The 20,542-nt window shown below is 41.0% G+C and overlaps 1 protein-coding gene across 4 annotated transcripts in view; it reads right to left on the bottom strand.

Moving 5' to 3' along the window:
- PRDM5 (PR/SET domain 5) overlaps positions 1-20,542 on the bottom strand; it is a 258,063-nt gene that overhangs the window by 225,512 nt on the left and 12,009 nt on the right. The window contains exon 1 of one of the 4 annotated variants that reach the window (XM_065907342.1): positions 4,564-4,663. The exons of the other annotated variants lie outside the window; for them this stretch is intronic. The gene's annotated coding sequence lies outside the window, so the exon portion shown is untranslated. Of the gene's footprint in view, positions 1-4,563; positions 4,664-20,542 lie in introns of those variants that run through there. 4 annotated transcript variants of the gene reach the window in all.

Here is a 20,542-nt window from a genome sequence, read left to right as displayed (position 1 = left end):
ATGGAAGGATGATTTAGGGCGCTCACTCCATATACATGTAACTTTCTTTTGGTTGAACTGTATCAAATTGCTAATATTTGACCATTTTTGATACATGAAAATTTCACAGGATTCATCATAATATAAATTATTTATGCATGTGTGTTTTCAGTTGCTCTTTGCAACCCCATGGACCACAGCCCACCAGACTCCTCTGTCCCTGGGATTTCCCAGGCAATACTGCAGTGGGTTACCATTCCCTTCTCTAGGGGATCTTTCTGATCAGGTGCACGAGCCTATTCATCACCTAACATGAGGTTCATAATTAATGACTAGAAGGAAAGCAACATTTCAAACTATCTCCTTGAAAATTTCAAAAATTTCTAGCTGACTTCTTGTCATCATTGGTTTTACTTTGTGATTTAGCTGTTGAAGATCTCACACTACCAGCAAAAAAAACTATCAACTCTACCATTTTCTTGCTGTTCATGTGTCTGATTATTACTACCTTCAACCTGTGACTATATTCAAGAAATCTTCCTAGAATTCCTTGCTTCCAACTATCTAACCCAAATGCTTACAGAATGAGGCGTGAAAGCAGCACAACATCAGACAAAAATATATACAGGTACAGCAGGGAGTGGCCAGGAGGGGAGGAGGAGGGACATGCACATTTATAAAGCTTTTCAACTCCAACTGAATGTTTTCAATTCCAACTGAATATTCTAGTGAAACCGACAATTTAAATTTGTATATGAAATCAGTACTATTACATATATATATAGGCAATGAATTTCAAGTTTCCAAAATTCTATGTAGATCAAATAAAACGTGACTGTAAGACAAATTCAACCTGCGGACACCAAATTGTCCAAGTCAAACTCACTTCTCAGACTGGCTCAATGCTGAGACTACAAAAAAGCTTCTTTGCTCTTTCTAAACAATGCAGATAAATATCCATTCAACTTGGGACCCATCAGACTAGACAATAACTTTTAATAAAAAAGTGTGACTGAAAACATGTGGGCCATTTTCTGTCATTTTGAGTAATATTATTAGCAAGAACGTGAAAGCAAGCTTTTATTGCAGAGCTTCACTCAGTGAGGAAAGCGCTGAGGACTCCAGAGATCTGCATCCTCACCCCTGCTCTGCCGCTGACCACCTGTGACACAACGGAGCGTAACAAACTTCTGAGCTTCAGTTTCCTTGGCTATAAAGCTTGGAGCTCTAGATTTGCTGATTTCTAAGATTCCTTGTTGTTCAGTCACTCAGTCATTTCTGGTCCTTTGTGACCCCATGGACTGTAATCTGCCAGGCTCCTCTGTCCATGGGATTTTCCAGGCAAGAATACTGCAGTGGGTTGTCATTTCCCTCTCCACAAGATCTTCCCGACCCAGGGATCAAACCCATGTCTCCTACACTGACAGGCAGATCCTTTACAACTAAAGCACCTGGGAAGTCATAGATATGGATTAACTGACTTCTAAGATTCCTTTCAGCTTTCAAATCCTAGTGCCCATAGGCCAAATTTTGAACAATTTGAGAATCAAAGAGAACAAGAGTGTAATTGAAACATTAACAAATTCTTAAGTCCATAGTGATTGCCAGGAAGAGAAGAAAAGAATTTTTGAAACACCTCATTTGCCATAATAGCCAATAAAAAATAATAAAGAGAAAGAACTAAGCATGTTCTCCTCTTTTCAACAATAGTGCTACTGCAGGATAACCAGACAGCAGTAGACGATGAAGGAAAGCTCTTCTTTACAGAGGAATCTAATTTACGAAAGGAGGAGGAACGTTCAAGTGAAATCCCCATTTTGAAATCCCTAATAATGTAACTGATTCAGGCAAAGATTTTCAAATGATGACCGTAAAACAGGTATTCATACAGTTTGAACCTACAGATTACCAGTTACATCTTTACAATGGAAAAACTGCATCAGCACAGTGTTGGTATTACTAAGAGAAAGACCATATTAGATACCTGCTGCTAAAACACACTACGAAGTAAATCATTCCAGCCCGTCATTCCCCACTGTCTGTCATAGGGACATGTGACAGGGGTGTTTGCTAAACTCTCCAGGCACCTCCAGAGGGCAAGTGAACATGCACAGACCTCTTGCCCTTGTCCTGTCTCTCACCAGGCACCTGGGGAGACCCCACTATCTAGAAGGGGCAGAAGGTGTAACACGGAAGAGGGGAGCGGGAGATGCCGCCTATGTTCCTTCCTGTCTCCCACTGCCAAGACTGCACTGCTTCCTGCAACATAAGAAGCATCCTGAGGGCAGAGAGAAGTGTTTAATACACATCAGTGTGTTGTTGTTGTTTTAAAGTGCATATCTAACTCTCAAATTAGAAGAAATACAGATGACAAAGAAACAAATAGGGCTCCCGGGCAGCACAGTGGTAAAGAGTCTGCATGCAGTGCAGGAGACGTGGGTTCAATCCCTGGGTTGGGAAGAACCCCCGGAGAAGGAAATGGCAACCCACTCCAGTATTCTTACTTAGAGAATCCCACGGACAGAGGAGCCTGTCTCCTGGACAGTTCATGGGATTGCAGAAGTGTCGACATGACTTAGCACCTGAACACCACCACCACCAACAGAGAACACATTAAATGGTGTGCCTTGGGAAAACAATCAGATAAATCCAGATAGTGATACATACCACAAAGAGCCTGCTCTCTTCAGAGAGTAACTTTTTGTTGTTTTGTTTTGTTTTTAAGGGAATGGGAAGAGGGAGACTGTTAAAGTGAGATTTAATAGACACAACCAAGCATAAGAGGTGGTCCATGAGAATTCTGGTTCAAAAATAAACAGCTATAAAAACATTTTGGAGGTACTTAGAGTAATTTGAATATGGGCTGAAATGAGAAAACATTAAGAAATCACTTATTTTTGTTGGATGCTAAAATGATAGTATGGCTATTTAGGAAAATGTCCTTATGCTGAAATATGGAGGAATGAATGGTCATAATATCTGTAATTTACTTTGAAATGGTTCAGCAAATAAAACACATATACATATAAATGAAACAAGTTATACTAAAGTGAATCAATCTGCAGTTGAATCATTTATATGTAAAATAATGTTTTTCACAAAAGGAGTCTAGAGTCCCCACTTAGAATATAATTATATTTCAAGGCTAACTATTGTGCATATGTGTGCTCTTGCAATTCAAGTAGGCCACCAATAAAGTGCATTTCTAAAAAGTTCAATATGAAAAATATCCAATCTTCTTTTCCTTTCTCCTTAGTATTAGAACATTGACCTTGGTGAGGGTACTAATGTATCTAGGCAGAAAAACTACATTATCAGCTCTCCATTTAGGCAGAGAGGAGAGCTAACAACCTGGAAGCAGAAGTCATAGTATGAACCTACCACAAAAGCTCTTGAATGCAAGCTAAGTCGGCAGGTAACAAACACCCTAATGCCTTGGTTACTTCCTCTTTATCCTCATCTGGAAGAGGATCATGATACCTGGGGCTAACGCAGCCATTTTAAGCCGAAGAGAATTGCAAACATGTCCACCTGACACCTGGAGCCACTGAACTGATAGCAGCAAATGCCCACCTTGTTACTGAGGGAGCATAACCTCTGAGGTTTAGATGACTGCAGCTGTCTGTCACTCTGAGCTGACAGAGCAAGTATCAGGCAAAGAACTGCACTCATGTCCAGGATAAAGCAGAAACATCTTTATGAAATGCACCAGTTATGAAAGGAGCATGACACGGGAAATGCAGGAGAGCTGTGAAGGAGAAGCGGCTCTGGAACACGGCAACCTGAACCGAGCACCTTTCCTGCAACCGCAGCGCCAGGACACTGTTCTCCTGAGCAGAGCAGCTTCCACAAGCACGTATGGGAACCTGTACGAGCGACGCCCTAGGTCCTGGCACAGAACTGGAGTGCACGTTCTCCCAGACAGCCCGAGCGCTTCACCGGAAAGCGGCACGAGAGGCAGCGCTGGGGACTGGGAGCCAGGAGATTCTGTACAGAAGCTGAAAGTCGCAGGAGGCAGGGCCACAGCCCACAGTCTGCCCTATCCCTGCAGCCCAGCAACGTGCAGGGAGACGAGAAAGCCAGCAGGGGCCTGAGCGCCCACCTGCCACCGCAGGCCCGCGGCAACGCCTTCTGCCCACGGGGCAGGGCTGACACCAGTGCTCCCCAACAGCCAGCCGTGAGCCCGGTAAAACCACCACGGCAAATGGCATGTGCGAACGGCCCAGCCGCCTATGACGGAGAGCAAAAGGAAAAACAAGACCCATATTGTAAAACAGAACACGTGTAGGAGAGAGTAAAGGGAGTTACGTTGGAATTTCCTGGTGGTCCAGTGGTTAAGACTCCATGCTGTCACTGTTGATGGTCTTGGTTCAATCCCTGGTCGGGGAACTAAAATCCCACAGGCCACGAAGCATGGCCAAATAAATAAATAAACTGAATATGTCAATTACCTAAGGGAATTTAAGGACACTCAAGTGCAGCACTCGGTAAAGACGCTTCTAAAACTGAAAAACACAATGGCCTGGTTAAATATTTTTGGAGAGTAAGCTGAAAGAGAAACACAAGAACCTGGGAATCACTTACCCAGTCAGGAGATCCTTCACAGTCAGACGGGAAGGAGAGCTACTTGACGACACACACAGATTCAGACAGAGTATTATCCGCATGGTATGAGAAAAAGAACTGCAAAGCGTCTCTAAACAAATGAGCCAGAACAAACAGCAGAAATCAGAAGAAAATGAACAGCTGGTACACAAACACACAAAGTTAATGTAACATAACTAACTGGGTAAAGAGGTTTCACCTCACACTGGTCAGAATGGCCATCATTAAAACATCTACAAGTAATAAATGCTGGAGAGGCTGTGGGAAAAGGGAACCTCTTGCACTGCTGCTGAGAATGTAAACAGGCACAGCCACCAGGGAAGACAGTACAGAGACCCCTTAAAAAACCAGGAACAGAACCACCATCTGATCCAACAACCCACCCCTGGGCACCCACCACGAAAAAACCGTAACTGAAGGAGACACGTGTACCCCAACGTCACTGCAGCACATCTCACAAGAGCTAGGACATGGACGCAACCCAGATGTCCACCAACACATGAATGGATACGCAATCTGTGGTGCATACAGACAACGGAGTATTACTCAGCTATAAAAAATAACGCATTCAAGTCAGTTCTAATGAGGTGGATGAACCTAGAGCCTCTTCTACAAAGTGAAGTCAGAGCAACACAAATACTGTCTATTACAGCATCCATATGAAAACTAGAAATACGGTACTGATGAAACTATCTGCAAGGCAGGAGTGCAGACACAGACACACAGAACAGTGGAGAGACACGAACAGGGAGCAGAGCATGGAAACGTGCACATTACCACGTGTATAGGCAGGCAGCCAGGGAGAATTCACTGCATGACACAGACAGCTCCGCTCTGTTCTGTGACAACCCAGAGGGCTCGGGTGCGCCGGGAACCGGGAGTGGCTCAGAGGGAGGGAGATGTGTGTACCTGGGCTGATTCGTGATGTGTGGCAATGGCCAACACAACACTGCAGAGCAACTGTTCTCCAATAATTGTATTTTCTTCTGCATTTTTCAGTATTGTACAATTATGATCTTTGGTAATTATTAGTTACTCAACAACAGTTATGTTTTATGAATATTGTTCAACTGTCATCACCAAAAGAATGATACTCAGACATGTTCTTTCTACGAAACTTTATAAGCAATACAAAAATATATTTTTAAACAAATTAGATTAAGTAACACACCATTTTATCAAAACTGGCAGGCAGGAAGATAAAAGCATCTCCAAGCTTGTACAGTAGGCAGAGGTTGGAGAGAGCAATGGGTGACAGCAAGGAGAAGAGGGAAATAATACAGAAATGAACACCCCACAGGGAAGAATCATGTTTTGTGGAGAAAATGGCTGAGTTCTAGCTATCAAATAAAAGTCACGTGCATCTGATTATGAAAGGGGAAGAGTAAGTAAATCATCAAATAAAGGTATGAGTACCACTTAATAAGAGAGGGGAAAAGGATGAACAGTGACTTGGACAGCAAAAATAGGGGAAATTAAAATACAATAACAATAAAGTAATGAGCATAAAGATGACAAGAATAAAAATCAGTTATATCAGTCATTACACTAAATATGAAGTTTAAAATCTCTTATTAAATAAAGAGATTATAAATCTGCATTATGAAATATAACCTAGCTACACATGATTACAAAAAGATAAAAGAAAGTAATAAAAAAATTTATTAAACTGGGTAGACAAATATACAGATAAAAGCAAAGAAAACAAAGGCAATGGTGTATCAGACAAGGTTCAATTAATGACTGAACTCACCAAACAGAGTAAAACAGAACATTAGGCAATGATATAAAGTATATGTATGAAGAACATAGAACTGTAAGAAACCAACAGCATAAAAATATGAGAAATGCAAGAAGAACTTGAGCTGGAGATTTTAAAATATTTTTCAAAACTGATAGATTTGTTAATAAAAACAGTAAGCAAGAATATATAGAAATGCCATTAATGTTAAATTTTTCAAAGTTCACTATTCATCATGGATTCACTCCTACCCTAAAATAAGAAAGGTTGATTAACTATAAAATACTTTTCTTGAGGAGAACACTAGGTTATCTACGGCAAATCATGAGGAAGATGCCCACTAGCACACAAGCAAGACATCAACTAACATTTTCAGTTTGCTAAGAATGCATGTGAAACAGCTTGCCTGTGTTAGAACTGCCGGCAGCCCCAGACCCAAGGGGAGCTCACGCTTACAGACTGCCTTCCAAGGACGTCCCCGTATAAGGGAAGCCGGGGGACAGAAAGGAGGACAGAGACACGTTCAGTGGTGCAGGCATCTAAGAGAACAGCAGCTGCTGCACCCTCTATCTCCCACCCTGACCTTTCTGCCCTGTAAGAAGGAAAGCAGCAAACTCTGTCACCTCTAAGACACAAGTAAAGATCCATGGCCACTAAAGGAGGGCAGGAGGCTCAGGAACCTATACCACAACCCTCAAAGGACTCCTCCCATCGGGTGAGGGACAGGAAGCACTCTCCCACAAAACATCAACCACTGATGCAAGACAAACGTTCGGCTCTCATGGGAAAGGGAGAGAGGAATGCTATGGAAATTCAACTCCCGGAGCTCAGGCTGATAAACCAACCCTAGATAAGAGTGAAGCTGAACCAAGACAGAGAACAGACACCTCAAATAACAACACAGCAGTCTACTACAGGGGAAGGGCAGAGCATGCCGCTGGGTGAGAGGACCCCTCTATGCTGCAGGCACTCGGGACAGAAGAAAACTGAAGCAGCTACAGACACCGAGAAAAACCTGCAGCACCACCCGAACCACAAGGCAACTCCAGAGGAACCTGCAGCCTGTGGTTCACTGAAAGAAACAGAAACAACATGGCGCAAACCCACCTTATCTCCCACCCAGACTGATCCGAACTCCAAGAACCAGACAAAACAAAAGCATAAATGCTGTTTACTACACTCCTGATTGTTTCACATTACACTGGCATTCAAAAAAAAAATTAACAACATACAAGAAAGCAAAATCCTCAACAAAATTCCAGCAGACTCCAACAATACATTGAAAGGACCATACACCACGATCAAGTGGGATTTATATCAGGGATGCAAGGATTCTTCAGTATATGCAAATCAATCAATGTGATACACCATATTAACAAACTGACAGATAAAAACCATATTATCATCCAGTAGATGCAGAAAAAGCTTTTGACAAAATTCAACACCCATTTATGATTTTAAAAAACTCTCCAGAAAATACACAGAAGGAACCCACCTCGAAATAATAAAAGCCATATACAACAAACCCACAACCAATATTATTCTCAATGTTGAAAACAGAAAGCATTTCCTCTACGATCAGGAACAAGACAAGGGTGCCCACTCTTGCCACTATTATTCAACATAATTTTGGAAGTTCTAGCCACAACAATCAGAAGAAAAAAGAAATAAAAGGAATTCAGATCAGAAAAGAAGAAGAAAAATCCTTACTAGATGCAGGTAACATGATACTACACATAGAAAACCCTAAGGATTCCACTAGAAAATTACTAGAGCTAATCAATGAATATAGTAAAGCCACAGGATATAAAATTACCATACAGAAATCCCTTGCACTCCCATACACTAATAATGAAAAATGAGAAAGAGAAGTTAAGAAAACAATCCCCTTCACCACTGAAATGAAAAGAATAAAACACCTATGGATTAACCTACCTAAAGAAACAAAAGACCAGTATGCAGAAAACTATTAAAAAAAAAAAAAACTGATGAAAGAAATCAAAGATGACATAAACAGATGGACAGATATAACATTTTTGGATTGGAACAATCAAAATTGTGAAAATGACTATACTACCCAAAGTAATCTACAGATTCAAAGGAATCCCTATCAAACTACCAATGGTATTTTTCACAGAACAAGAACAAAGCAATTTCACAATTTATATGGAAACACAGAAGACTCCGAACAGCCAAAGCAGTCTTGAAAAAGAATGGAGCTGGAGCAGTCAGCCTTCCCGACTTCAGACGGTCCTACAAAGCTACAGTCACTAAGGCAGTGTGGTACTGGCACAAAGACAGAAATACAGACAGACGGAACAAGGCAGAAAACCCAGAGACAAACCCACACACTTACGGGCACCTTAACTTTGACAAAGGAGGCAAGAATATACAGTGGAGAAAAGACAGCCTCTTCAGTAGGCAGTGCTAGGATTTCTGGACAGCTACATGTAAAAGAATGAAAGTAGAGCACTTTCTAACATCATATACAAAAATAAATTCAAAATGGACTAAAGATTTAAATGTAAGACCGGGAACTATAAAGCTCTTAGGGGAAAACATAGGCAGTACACTTTTTGATATACATCACAGCAAGATACTTCTTGACCCACCTCCTAGAATGATGGAAAGAAAAATAAAAGTAAATAAATGGGAGTTGATTAAACTTAAAAGCTTTGCACAGCAAAGGAAACAAAAAACAAGATTAAAAGACAACCCTCAGAATGGGAGAAAATAATTGTAAGTGAAACAATAACAAAGGATTAATTTCCAAAATATACAAGCAGCTCATGCAACTCAATACCAGAAAAACAAACAACTCAATCAAAAAATGGGCAGAAGACCTAGACAGACATTTCCCCAAAGAAGACATATAGATGGCCAACAAACACATGGAAAGATGCTCAACATCACTATTAGAGAAATGCAAATCAAAACTACAATGAGGTTATCACCTCACTGTCAGAATGACCATTATTAAAAATCTACAAACAGGAAGGAGGAGCCAAGATGGCGGAGGAGTAGGACGGAGAGACCACTTTCTCTCCTAGAAATTCATCAAAAAAATAACTGAACGCAGAGCAAACTTCACAAAACAACTTCTGATCGCTAGCTGAGGTCATCAGGCGCCCAGAAAAGCAGCCCATTGTCTTCGAAAGGAGGTAGGACAAAATATAAAAGATAAAAAGCGAAACAAAAGAGCTAAGGACGGAGATCCGTCCCGGGAAGGGACTTAATAGAGGACGTTCCCAGACACCGGGAAACCCTCGCTCTGGCGGGCCTGGGGGAAGTGTTGGAATCTCAAGAGTCTGAATCTGACTGGGAGGGATACAATAAATAAAACCCACAGATTAGGAGCCTAAAAGCAACTCCCAGCAGAAAAGTACCCCAGACGCCCGCATCCGCCACCAGCAAGTGGGGACGGAACGGAGAGGAGCGGGCGGCATTACTTGGGGCTGGATCCGGGCCTGAGCGCCCTGAGGACAATCAGAGGGAGCTTTTGTGAGTTGCCAACTTGAACTGTGGGACAGCAAAAGAGACAGAAAATTAACCGGCCCGAACACACTGCCGGCCGTTCGCAGAACAAAGGGACCGAGATTCTGGGCGGCCGAAGCCCGCCGGGAGGGTCGTGGCGAGACGGAGGGCGCGGGCGCCCGACCGGCGCGGGCGGGAGCTGCGGCTGGGGACGCGGAGGGCGGAGGGCGCGCGCTCCTGACTGGCGCCGGCGGGGACTGAGACTGGGACCGCGCAGGGCAGAAGACGCGCCGCACCCGGGGAGAGAGCGCCCGTCAAGCGCCTGGCTGCCTGGGCCGCTCGGGCGGCGTGGGGACGGAGCGCGGGCCCCGCTTTGTGTGCCGCGCTTTTGTGAATCGCCCGAGGGCTGGAGCCGCGCGCAGCCTGGCGCGCGCTTCAGACGGAGCAGCCCGGAGCCTGAGCAGCGCAGATCGAGAAAAGAGCGCAAGCCTCTCCCGGGAGCGCCGGCCCCTCCCCGCACAGCCCCTCGCCGCAGCGCGAGGGAACTAGCTACCTGAATAAGAATCCACCTCCGCCCCGTGTGTCAGGGCGGAAATTAGGCGCGGAAGAGAGACCGGCAACAGAACCCAAATAAACAAAGGGAACCGCTTCAGAAGGGACCGGTGTAACAGATTAAAATCCCTGAAGAAACCACGGACTGACTACACCGGAAGGGCCTGTAGATATCGAGAAGTGTAAGCTGGAACGAGGAGCTATCTGAAGCTGAGCCGAACCCACACTGACCGCAACAGCTCCAGGGAAACTCCTAGATATATTTTTTCTTTTTCTTTTTTTTTTTCTTTTTTTCTTTTTTTTTTTTTTTTTTTAAGTAAGGAAAAAAAAAATTTTTTTTTTCTTTCTTTTTTCTTGGTTCTCTTTTATTTTCCTTTAAAAATTCCTTATTACTCCCCCATTACTCCTTAACTTTCATTTTCATAGATTTTTACGATTTTTTTTAATTACGCAAAACAATTTTTTTTCTCTTTCTTTTTTCTTTTTTTTTTCTTCTTTTTTTCTTTTCTTTTTTCTTCTCTTCTATTTTCTTTTTCTTTTTCTCTTATTTCTTCTAAAGCCCTCTAGCACTCCTTTTACTACGCCTTAATTTTCATTTTCAATCCACTATAACCTTACAGAAGAAAGAGAAAGGGAAGAAAAAAAAAAAAAAAAGAAGAGAAGCCCTATTTTTATACCAAACTTCATATATATTTCTAAAATTTCTTTTGTGTGTTTTGGTTTTTGTTTTTAATATAGTATTTTTAAGAGTCTAACCTCTACTCTAGATTTTTAATTTTTGTTTTTCAGTATATGATATAAATTGTGAACATTTAAGAATCCAATATTCAGCTCCCATTTTTATTCACGAGTGTGTTGATTATTCTCTCCCAATCTTGACTCTGTTTTCTACCTCAGAACACCTCTATTTCCTCCTTTCCCCTTCTCTTCCCAATCCAATTCTGTGAATCTTTGTGGGTGTCTGGGCTACGGAGAACACTCTGGGATCAGACAACTTCGTAGATCTGTCTCTCTCCTCTTGAGTCCCCCTCTTTCTCCTCCTGCCCATCTCTATCTCCCTCCTCCCTCTCCTCTTCTCCATGTAACTCGGTGAACCTCTCTGGGTATCCCTAACGGGGGAGAAACTTTCCACCATTAACATAGAAGTTTTATTATCAGTGCTGTATAGTTGGAGAAGTCCTGAGACTATAGGAAGAATAAAACTGAAATCCAGAAGCAGGAGACTTAAGCCCAAAACCTGAGAACACCAGAAAACTCCTGACTACATGAATCTTTAAGTAATAAGTGACCCTACAAAAGCCTCCATACCTGCAACGAAACCAACCACCACCCAAGAGCCAATAAGTTTTAGAGCACGACATACCACGCAAATTCTCCAGCAACGCAGGAACATTGCCCTGAACGTCAACATACAGACTGCCCAAGGTCACACCTAACACATAGACCCATCTCAAAACTCATTACTGGGCACTCCATTGCTATCCAAAGAGAAGAAATCAAGATCCGCACACCAGAACACTGACGCAAGCTTCGCTAATCAGGAAACCTTGACAAGCCAATCGTCTAACCCCACCCACTGGGTAAAACCTCCACAATAAAAAGGAACCACAGACCTCCAGAATACAGAAAGCCCACTCCAGACACAGCAATCTAAACAAGATGAAAAGGCAGAGAAATACCCAACAGGTAAAGGAACATGAAAAGGGCCCACCAAGTCAAACAAAAGAGGAGGAGATAGGGAATCTACCTGAAAAAGAATTTAGAATAATGATAATAAAAATGATCCAAAATCTTGAAAGCAAAATGGAGGTACAGATAAATAGCCTGGAGACAAAGATTGAAAAGATGCAAGAAATGTTTAATAAAGATCTAGAAGAAATAAAAAAGAGTCAATTGAAAATGAATAATGCAATGAATGAGATCAAAAACACTCTGGAGGGAACCAAGAGTAGAATAACGGAGACAGAAGATAGGATAAGTGAGGTAGAAGATAAAATGGTGGAAATAAATGAAGCAGAGAGGAAAAAAGAAAAAAGGATCAAAAGAAATGAGGACAACCTCAGGGACCTCTGGGACAATGTGAAACGCCCCAACATTCGAATCATAGGAGTTCCAGAAGAAGAAGACAAAAAGAAAGGCCATGAGAAAATACTCGAGGAGATAATAGCTGAAAACTTCCCTAAAATGGGGAAGGAAATAGCCACCCAAGTCCAAGAAACCCAGAGAGTCCCAAACAGGATAAACCCAAGGCGAAACACCCCAAGACACATATTAATCAAATTAACAAAGATCAAACACAAAGAACAAATACTAAAAGCAGCAAGGGAGAAACAACAAATAACACACAAAGGGATTCCTATAAGGATAACAGCTGATCTATCAATAGAAACCCTCCAGGCCAGAAGGGAATGGCAGGACATACTGAAAGTAATGAAAGAGAATAACCTACAACCTAGATTACTGTACCCAGCAAGGATCTCATTCAGATATGAAGGAGAATTCAAAAGCTTTACAGACAAGCAAAAGCTGAGAGAATTCAGCACCACCAAACCAGCTCTTCAACAAATGCTAAAGGATCTTCTCTAGACAGGAAATCCAGAAAGGTTGTATAAACGTGAACCCAAAACAACAAAGTAAATGACAACGGGACCACACCTATCAATAATTACCTTAAATGTAAATGGGTTGAATGCCCCAACCAAAAGACAAAGATTGGCTGAATGGATACAAAAACAAGACCCCTATATATGCTGTCTACAAGAGACCCACCTCAAAACAAGGGACACATACAGACTCAAAGTGAAGGGCTGGAAAAAAATATTTCACGCAAACGGAGACCAAAAGAAAGCAGGAGTCGCAATACTCATATCAGATAAAATAGACTTTCAAATAAAGGATGTGAAAAGAGACAAAGAAGGTCACTACATAATGATCAAAGGATCAATCCAAGAAGAAGATATAACAATTATAAATATATATGCACCCAACATAGGAGCACCGCAATATGTACGGCAAACACTAACGAGTATGAAAGAGGAAATTAATAGTAACACAATAATAGTGGGAGACTTTAATACCCCACTCACAACCATGGATAGATCAACTAAACAGAAAATCAACAAGGAAACACAAACCTTAAATGATACAATGGACCAGCTAGACCTAATTGATATCTATAGGACATTTCACCCCAAAACAATCAACTTCACCTTTTTCTCAAGTGCACACGGAACCTTCTCCAGAATAGATCACATCCTGGGCCATAAATCTGGTCTTGGAAAATTCAAAAAAATTGAAATCATTCCAGTCATCTTTTCTGACCACAGTGCAGTAAGATTAGATCTCAATTACAGGAAAAAAATTGTTAAAAATTCCAACATATGGAGGCTAAATAACACGCTTCTGAATAACCAACAAATCATAGAAGAAATCAAAAAAGAAATCAAAGTATGTATAGAAATAAATGAAAATGAAAACACAACAACCCAAAACCTATGGGACACTGTAAAAGCAGTGCTAAGGGGAAGGTTCATAGCATTACAGGCACACATCAAGAAACAAGAAAAAAGCCAAATAAATAACCTAACTCTACACCTAAAACAATTAGAGAAGGAAGAAATGAAGAACCCCAGGGTTAGCAGAAGGAAAGAAATCTTAAAAATTAGGGCAGAAATAAATGCAAAAGAAACTAAAGAGACCATAGCAAAAATCAACAAAGCTAAAAGCTGGTTTTTTGAAAAAATAAACAAAATTGACAAACCATTAGCAAGACTCATTAAGAAACAAAGAGAGAAGAACCAAATTAACAAAATAAGAAATGAAAAGGGTGAGATCACAACAGACAACACTGAAATACAAAGGATCATAAGAGACTACTACCAGCAGCTCTATGCCAATAAAATGGACAACTTGGATGAAATGGACAAATTCTTAGAAAAGTATAACTTTCCAAAACTGAACCAGGAAGAAATAGAAGATCTTAACAGAGCCATCACAAGCAAGGAAATCGAAACTGTAATCAGAAATCTTCCAGCAAACAAAAGCCCAGGACCAGATGGCTTCACAGCTGAATTCTACCAAAAATTTAGAGAAGAGCTAACACCTATCTTACTCAAACTCTTCCAGAAAATTGCAGAAGAAGGTAAACTTCCAAACTCATTCTATGAGGCCACCATCACCCTAATTCCAAAACCAGACAAAGATGCCACAAAAAAAGAAAACTACAGGCCAATATCACTGATGAACATAGATGCAAAAATCCTTAACAAAATTCTAGCAAACAGAATCCAACAACATATTAAAAAAAATCATACACCATGACCAAGTGGGCTTTATCCCAGGAATGCAAGGATTCTTTAATATCCGCAAATCGATCAACGTAATACACCACATTAACAAATTGAAAGATAAAAAACATATGATTATCTCAACAGATGCAGAGAAAGCCTTTGACAAAATTCAACACTCATTTATGATTAAAACTCTCCAGAAAGCAGGAATAGAAGGAACATACCTCAACATAATAAAAGCTATATATGACAAACCCACAGCAAGCATCACCCTCAATGGTGAAAAATTGAAAGCATTTCCTCTGAAATCAGGAACAAGACAAGGATGCCCACTCTCACCACTACTATTCAACATAGTGTTGGAAGTTTTGGCCACAGCAATCAGAGCAGAAAAAGACATAAAAGGAATCCAGATAGGAAAAGAAGAAGTGAAACTCTCGCTGTTTGCAGATGACATGATCCTCTACATAGAAAACCCTAAAGACTCTACCAGAAAATTACTAGAGCTAATTAATGAATATAGTAAAGTTGCAGGATATAAAATTAACACACAGAAATCCCTTGCATTCCTATACACTAACAATGAAAAAACATAAAGAGAAATTAAGGAAACAATACCATTCACCATTGCAACAAAAAGAATAAAATACTTAGGAGTATATCTACCTAAAGAAACAAAAGACCTATACATAGAAAACTATAAAACACTGATGAAAGAAATCAAAGAGGACACAAACAGTTGGAGAAACATACCGTGTTCATGGATTGGAAGAATCAATATTGTCAAAATGGCTATTCTACCCAAAGCAATCTATAGATTCAATGCAATCCCTATCAAGCTACCAACGGTATTTTTCACAGAACTAGAACAAATAATTTCACAATTTGTATGGAAATACAAAAAACCTCGAATAGCCAAAGTAATCTTGAGAAAGAAGAATGGAACTGGAGGAATCAACCTGCCTGACTTCAGACTCTACTACAAAGCCACAGTCATCAAGACAGTATGGTACTGGCACAAAGACAGAAATATAGATCAATGGAACAGAATAGAAAGCCCAGAGATAAATCCACGAACCTATGGACAGCTTATCTTTGACAAAGGAGGCAAGGATATACAATGGAAAAAAGACAATCTCTTTAACAAGTGGTGCTGGGAAAACTGGTTAACCACTTGTAAAAGAATGAAACTAGAACACTTCCTAACACCATACACAAAAATAAACTCAAAATGGATTAAAGATCTAAATGTAAGACCAGAAACTATAAAACTCCTAGAGGAGAACATAGGCAAAACACTCTCCGACATAAATCACAGCAAGATCTTCTATGACCCACCTCCCAGAATATTGGAAATAAAAGCAAAAATAAACAAATGGGACCTAATGAAAATTAAAAGCTTTTGCACAACAAAGGAACTATAAGTAAGGTGAAAAGACAGCCCTCAGATTGGGAGAAAATAATAACAAATGAGGAAACAGACAAAGGATTAATCTCAAAAATATACAAGCAACTCCTGAAGCTCAATTCCAGAAAAATAAACGACCCAATCAAAAAATGGGCCAAAGAACTAAACAGACATTTCTCCAAAGAAGACATACAGATGGCTAACAAACACATGAAAAGATGCTCAACATCACTCATCATCAGAGAAATGCAAATCAAAACCACAATGAGGTACCATTACACGCCAGTCAGGATGGCTGCTATCCAAAAGTCTACAAGCAATAAATGCTGGAGAGGGTGTGGAGAAAAGGGAACCCTCTTACACTGTTGGTGGGAATGCAAACTAGTACAGCCACTATGGAAAACAGTGTGGAGATTTCTTAAAAAACTGGAAATAGAACTGCCATATGACCCAGCAATACCACTTCTGGGCATACACACTGAGGAATCCAGATCTGAAAGAGACACGTGCACCCCAGTGTTCATCGCAGCACTGTTTATAATAGCCAGGACATGGAAGCAACCTAGATGCCCATCAGCAGATGAATGGATAAGGAAGCTGTGGTACATATACACCATGGAATATTACTCAGCCGTTAAAAAGAATTCATTTGAATCAGTTCTAATGAGATGGATGAAACTGGAGCCCATTATACAGAGTGAAGTAAGTCAGAAAGATAAAGAACATTACAGTATACTAACACATATATACGGAATTTAGATAGATGGTGGCGATAACCCTATATGCAAAACAGAAAAAGAGACACAGAAATACAGAACAGACTTTTGAACTCTGGGGGAGAACGTGAGGGTGGGATGTTTTGAAAGAACAGCATGTATATTATCTATGGTGAAACGGACCACCAGCCCAGGTGGGATACATGAGTCAGGTGCTCGGGCCTGGTGCACTGGGAGGACCCTGAGGAGTCGGGTGGGGAGGGAGGTGGGAGGGGGGATCGGGATGGGGAATACATGTAACTATATGGCTGATTCATGTCAATGTATGACAAAACCCACTGAAATGTTGTAAAGTGATTGGCCTCCAACTAATAAAATAATATTAAAAAAAAAAAAAAAAATCTACAAACAATAAATGCTGGCAAAGATGTGGAGAAAAGGGAACCCTCTTGCACTGTTGGTGGGAAGACAAACTGATACAGCCACTATGGAGAACAGTATGGAGATTCCTTAAAAAACTAGGAATAGAACTACCATATGACCCAACAATCCCACTGCTGGGCATACACGCTGAGAAAACCGTAACAGAAAGAGACACATGTAGCCCAATGTTCACTGCAGCTCTTTTTACAATGCCTAGGACATAGGAAGGGCTCTTGAGAGTCTCTTGGACTACAAGGAGATCAAACCAGTCAATCTTAGAGGAAATCAGTCCTGAATGTTCACTGGAAGGTGAACTGAAGATGCTGAAGCTGAAGCTCCAATACTTTGGCCACCTGATGCAAAGAACTGACTCATTGGAAAGGACCCTTGTGCTGGGAAAGATTGAGGGCAGAAGGAGAAGGGGACGACAGAGGATGAGATGGTTGGATGGCATCACCGACTCGATGGACATGAGTCTGAGTAAGCTCTGGGAGTTGGTGATGGACAGGGAGGCCTGGCATGCTGCAGTACACGGGGTCACAAAGAGTCAGACACGACCGAGCGACTGGACTGAACTGAGGACACAGACGCGACCTCAATGTCCACCAACAGATGAATGGATACAGAATTTGTGGTACATAGATACAATCGAATATCACTCAGCTACAAAAAATGAATGCATCAGAGTCAGTTCTAGTGAGGTGGATGAACCTAAAGTCTATCATACAGAGTGAAGTAAATCAGAAAGAGGAAGCCCAATATCGTACATTAAAGCACACATATGGAATCTAGAAAGATGGTACTGATGAGCCTATTTGCAGGGCAGCAATGGAGACGCAGACTTAGAGAACAGGCTTGGGGACACATGAGGGAGAAGGAGAGGGTGGGATAATTTGAGAGAACAGCGTTGAAACATACACATTACCATATGTAAAATAGATGACCGGTGAGAGTCCAATGCATGAAGCCAGTTCTCTGGGACAACCTAGAGGGACAGGGTAGGGAGGGAAGTGTCGGGGGGGAGGGGCAGTTCAGGATGGGGGAAGGGAACATGTATACACATGTATATCTATGACTGATTGATGCTGATGTATGGCCAAAAATATCACAATACTGTAAAATAATTATCCTCCAATTAAAATAATTTTAAAAAAGAAAGAATGTCATGGAAACATACATTACCATATGTAAAACAGATAGCCAGTGGGACTTTGCTGTGTGACACAAGAGCTCAGACCAGGGCTCTGTGACCACCGAGAGGGGTGGAACAGGGTGGCAGGCGGGAGGGAGGTGCAAGAAGGAGGGGACGTGTGTACTTGTGCATGACTCATGCTGCGGCATAGCAGAGGCCGACACAATACTCTAAAGCAATTATCCTTCAATTAAAAAAAAAAAATACAAGGAAGCAAGGAGAAAAAATACAGCCCATAGTGAAGAAACAGAGCAAGCAGCAGAATCAGATGCAAAATTGACATAGATATTAGAACTATCAGACAAGTACTTTAACAGTGATTATGATTAATTTGTTAAATAATCTACTAGAAAAGGCAGATAACATGCAAGAATACAGTGGATTTCAACTAAGACATGGAAGCTACAAAAGGGAATCCAGTGGAAATGCTAGAAATAAAAGACATGGTGCAAACATGAATTCCTCTGACAGAATCACCAGGTAACTTGACGCACTGAGAAAGCAGCGATACACTTGAAGGCAACAGAAATTACCTATTAAACCGAAACACAGAGTGGGGAAAAGGGGAAATAAAGCAGAACAAAGCACATAAGAGCTGTGAGACAATATCTTCAACTGGTCTGACAAGCACGTAACTGGAGGACCAGAAGAAGAAAGGAAGTTTGGGCCAGAAGTAATATTTGAAGAGAAAACGGCTAAGAATCTTCCAAAAATGATAAAAGATATCAAACTACACATAAAAGAAGCAATTTTTTTTAAAACACATCATATTCAAACTGCTAAAAGCCAAAGAAAACTAGAAAAATCTTGAAAGCAGAGGGGGAGAAGAGAATGTGTGAAGAACATAACACTTACATGTTATAACCTCTGGAAAGCAAACTTTCCAGAAATGTTTTAAGTCAAAAAAAGAACAAGTAATATCTTTAATATAATGAGAAAGAAAAAAACCTATCAATCTGGAGAGGGTATCTTTCAAACACAAATGCAATACTTTTTTCAGAAAATGGAAACTGAGAAAACTCATTGCCATCAGACTTGTGATACAAAAAATGTTCAAAGGATATGGTTCTCATGTAGGGAATATGATACCACACAAAAACGTAATTCACAACAAAGAAATGATGAGCTCCAGAAACCAAAATAAAGGTAAATAACACAATCTTATTTTTTAATTGCTCTAAAAGATAATTGGTGGTATAAAGGGAAAAGAGTAAAAGTGTACTGTAAGGTCTATGACACATAAAACACAAAAATGATGTCATAACGGATGGGAAGGAGGAACCGCTGGTACAACAGCAGTAATATCACTGCCTTTTTGATATCTGTTATCTAATAAACTTGTCAAAATCAACATGTCTTAAACCAAATTCCAGATCTCCCCCCTTCAAATCTGCTGCACCAAAATCTTCCCCTTCTCAGTTGCTGGCAGACAATCCAATCCTCCCAATTTCTCAGGCTAAAATCCTTGGAATCATCTTTGATCCTTACCTTTCTTTCACTTATGTCATCAGCACATTCTGTCTCCAAACTACACTTCCAACATTGCCAGCATCTTGATCTAAACCACCGTCACCTCTCACATGGATTACTGCAGAAGAATCCTAACAAGTCTCCCAGTTTACTATGAGGTCAACTATTCTCAACACAGCAGTCAAAGCGATCCTTGATAAACTCAAGTCAGATCACATCCCTCCTTGGCCTAAAACCCTGCTGTGGCTTCCTATTCCACTCAGTAGAGTCAACAGCTTCACAATAGCCCAAAAGACCCTTCATGGTCTCTCTCGCCTCCTCTCCTAGCACCCAGCCCCCAACAAGACCATTCCAGCCTCACTGCCCTCCTTATCCCCTGAACACAGCAAGCCAAGTCTCATCTCAGGGCCTTCGCTCTGACTGCTGCCTTTCTTCCCGTCCTTTAAGTCACTGCCCATATTTCCCCTGCTCAGGGAGGATTACCTGGACCAATCACCTATTTAGAATAACATCCATCCACACACCCACACACTCTGCCAAGTCAACAATACCCAGCTCTACTTTTTCTTTTTTTCTGAAGAACTTTCAACATTTTAGCACAATATAAAATGTTTGTAATTTTTCATTGTCAACTTCCTGTCCTAACTCCCCTCACTAAAACACAAGCTAAGCAAGAGCCAGAATTTCTATGTT

The sequence above is a fragment of the Muntiacus reevesi genome, chromosome 16 (genome assembly GCF_963930625.1).
Source record: "Muntiacus reevesi chromosome 16, mMunRee1.1, whole genome shotgun sequence".
Taxonomy (NCBI): Eukaryota; Metazoa; Chordata; class Mammalia; order Artiodactyla; family Cervidae; genus Muntiacus; species Muntiacus reevesi.
The sequence above is the reverse complement of the archived record's forward strand: the minus strand, read 5'-3'. Positions and strand labels throughout refer to the sequence as shown.